This window comes from Chelonia mydas, chromosome 7 (assembly GCF_015237465.2).
Source record: "Chelonia mydas isolate rCheMyd1 chromosome 7, rCheMyd1.pri.v2, whole genome shotgun sequence".
Lineage (NCBI taxonomy): Eukaryota > Metazoa > Chordata > Testudines > Cheloniidae > Chelonia > Chelonia mydas.
Genome location: NC_057853.1, coordinates 73,583,446 through 73,586,937, shown reverse-complemented (window position 1 = coordinate 73,586,937; position 3,492 = coordinate 73,583,446). Strand labels below are relative to the sequence as shown.

The window sequence follows — 3,492 nt, the reverse complement described above, 5'->3', positions numbered from 1 at the left end:
TTCCAGGCTGTGATGCCGTCTTACAAATAACGGATTGTGATCCAAAGCCCTTTCAAGTTAATTGGAGTTTTTCCATTGTCTTCAATGGGTTTTGTATTAGGCCCCACTGTAATAATACATTTAAAATTAATGTATTTTACCAGGTTCAGGAATGCTGGGATGAGTAGCACTATTGGCTACTTCTTTCCATGGAGAGCAAATGAATACCCTTCTCCATAATGTCCTGCCTTTTTCTGGAACATAGATTTTTTTGAAGCACTGGAGAAAACCCACTTAAAAAACCCCAAACAACCTTTTAACAAGTACAGAACTAGAGAAATAGAGATCAAAACAAATTAGGCATTTTGCCAGGGTGGAAAATGACTATATGAATGGCATTATGTATTAGTATTAAAATCTTCTTTACTACTTTGTACCACATGAATTCGTATTCTTGTTCTCCTTCCTCCTTCTTGCATTTCGCTCTGGCTTCTCTCTTCCTTTGTCCTTCCTCAGCTCCTTCTCCCCTAACGATGATGAATAGTTGTGTTCCTCTGAAAACAATAAAAACATTTTATCACACAAAAACAAAATGGTATTAACCCCTTTTATTTTTTAATGGTGCTGAGGTCTTAACATAAGGCATTGCTTTATCTGAGAGATAAAGATTGTCTGCATCAAAGAGTAACAATGAGTCTTTATCTGATGAGATAAGGATCACTCAAATGGGCCTGATTAATTCAGTGAACTGTCTGCCTCACCAGATCAGTAAAGTAACAATTTAATCCTATCATAATTAGGATTTTTATGTCCTATAGAAGTGTACTTGAATACCTTACAATTATTTTGCTTTATTACACAAAATGCAAAGGGTATTGTCTCATGAAAGAAAAAATGAACTTATTCTGACGAGAATTTGGAGTTAGAAGATATGGGTTCTGCCACAAACTTGTTGTCTGATGTTGGCAAGTAATTTAACTCCTTTTATGCCCCGTTTTTCCAATCCATACACCTGTACAATAATGCTATAATAATACTCACTTCAGAACTGAGTGAATACCTGAAAGTATTTTCCACAATGTTCCACATGTTTTCAGACATAATCATAGAATTTGTTTGGGCAATGTTCATACCCGTTTTGTGTTAGTTCTTCACGAATAAGTTAAGTAAGGGAAGTGTTGGCATAATTGGCAAGCTTTAAACACACATTAAAGAATATTCACAGAAATGGAATCATGAACTCACAAATGTGGGTTTTCCCACTGGAAACTTCCAGCATTCTCGAGGGTTTGGTATTTAATGGATAGCCATCTCACAGCTGAGCTCTAAAGATCAAGATTTTTCCTTGCTCTTCTCATGTCAAATTTTAATCTCCATGAAGAGATGCAATATTTTCAAGTGTCAAGAAGAAAAGCTGAAACTACAGATGAAAATGAAGCCAAGTTAACAAAGAATATAGGAAATTATAGTGTTTCCTCTTGCAAAAGATGCACTTCCATCATCTATTCAACATTAATTATTAATAATATTATTAGCATTAATATTATTAGGATTTGCACATATACAGTGAGAATAGATTAGGCCTCTTTATCTGCAAAAAGATATATAGGCACAAATACATTTACATACAGTAGACTTTCCATCTACATTTCTATATACAGCATATATGGTGTCTGCGCATAGTATATATATATATGCATCTGTAGACAAATTTACAGGCTGGGACTATATTTTGTAAACACTTCCTTCAGAGAGGAGGGATCTGTGAAGCAGCCATGGAGAAATCCACATGGGGAGATAAGGAAAATGATACCTTTATTCTAACTGACAAGCATATGCTCTCATTGAGTTAAACATAGAGAAAGCAGTATCTCAGCCCTGGTTTACATTGGGGGGGGATTGATCTAAGTTATGCTACTTCAGCTACATGAATAACATAGCTGAAGTCGACGTACTTAGATTGACTTACCGTGATGTCTCCACCGCTGTGAGTCGACTGCTGCCACTCCTCCGTTGACTCTGCCTATGCCACTGGAGTACAGGAATGGACAGGAGAGTGCTCGGGGGTCGATTTATCATGTCTAGACTAGATGCGATATATCGATCCCTGCTGGATCGATTGCTGCCCGCCGATCCGGCGGGTAGTGAAGACATACCCCCAGTAGTGAGATATAAAATGCACAGCAAACCAAACATAAAAAGAAGGAAAACAGATAGTCATGAAAGGACACTGAAAATGGATACAGAAAACCTCACGGGTGTGGGAATCAGTGCTATTAATTACAGCATTTGTAACAACTATATCTGGGTTTGGAATTGTACCTCAAGGCCCTTGATTACTAATTCACTAGCATTGACATTTACATGGGCTATGTGATAGATAAGCATGAAGAAGAAGGGGAAGAGGGAAATTATGGGAATTTGTTTTCAAAATAGGAATTGGAATTAACAACCCAGTTCAGTAACTAACACGGAAAGACTGGAACGTAATGTAAGGCTTTGTATAGCACCTTTTATATCTAATGCATTTGTAAGTTAAGAGATCCATCACATACAAAAATGGTCATAAAGCCCCTCCTCAAACAACCAGCTATCCTTCTACACTGTAAATAGAATGGGTAGATTGCCAGATGTCCCCTGCAGGAATGGTAATGAGGCAACAGGCCCCAACTCTCTGAGGAATGTAAAATAGTAAGGGATGGGTGTTCAGAAGGGGAAAATTGGAATTCAAAGCTATATTAAGAAGTGGGGAGCACAATGGAGGAAGCTGGTGTTTCCTCTTGTGTTTTTCAGCATTCATGATGGCTGTCGAAACTGGCCTTGCTTTATACCTGAGGCTTTGAACCTGGCTGCAGAAAGCTTCACCTTAGATACTTGCCTTAGTTTGCAACTGCAGAAAACTATATGCCTCTCTTTGGGCCAGACATTTTGCAGAGTCACAGCTTATTGTAAACCACATCTCAGAAGTGCTTAGACTCCAAACCATGTTGCACATTCCCTGGCCTACACTACCACTGTGATCAGCCTATCACAGTTGTGACAGTGCCTCCCCATAAGGCTTTATGGAAATATACTTATGAATGTATATATGACATAACTAGAATGTGTTTTAAGCTACATATGCCATGTAACATATCTCTTTAAAGGTTATGATCTACAGAATCTATTAATCCTATTTGTATGCATGAATCATTTTTGTATTTGAAGTTATGAATATTGGCTGCATTCTTGTTGTATTCTGAGTGGGTTTTAGTGAAGCAGTTGGTCAGCTTCCTGAGACAAGACTATTCTCAGTAAGTGCCCAATCAAGAAGCCCTTAAGCCAACAATGAATTTGGAGACGCCAATCCACATCTGGGCTTTCCCAGGAATGTGGCTTGGCTGGTAAGGAACTCAGTCCTGCATGGACATGTGACTTGCCCAGGTGACTCCAGAACTCCATTTTGTAGCTGGACTTTGCATAAGAGAGAGGAGGGGGTCTCCACCCACAAGAGAAAGTCAATTTAAACCTTGG

The 3,492-nt window shown here is 38.5% G+C and overlaps 1 long non-coding RNA gene across 1 annotated transcript; it reads right to left on the bottom strand.

The window, feature by feature from the left end:
• Positions 1–492: 492 nt before the first annotated feature.
• LOC119566857 lies at positions 493–2,056 on the bottom strand. Its single transcript, XR_005226302.1, has 3 exons — positions 1,949–2,056; positions 1,225–1,399; positions 493–533 (listed from the first exon to the last, which is right to left on the bottom strand). It is a non-coding gene; the product is annotated as an uncharacterized LOC119566857 (long non-coding RNA).
• Between the last annotated feature and the right edge of the window lie 1,436 nt (positions 2,057–3,492).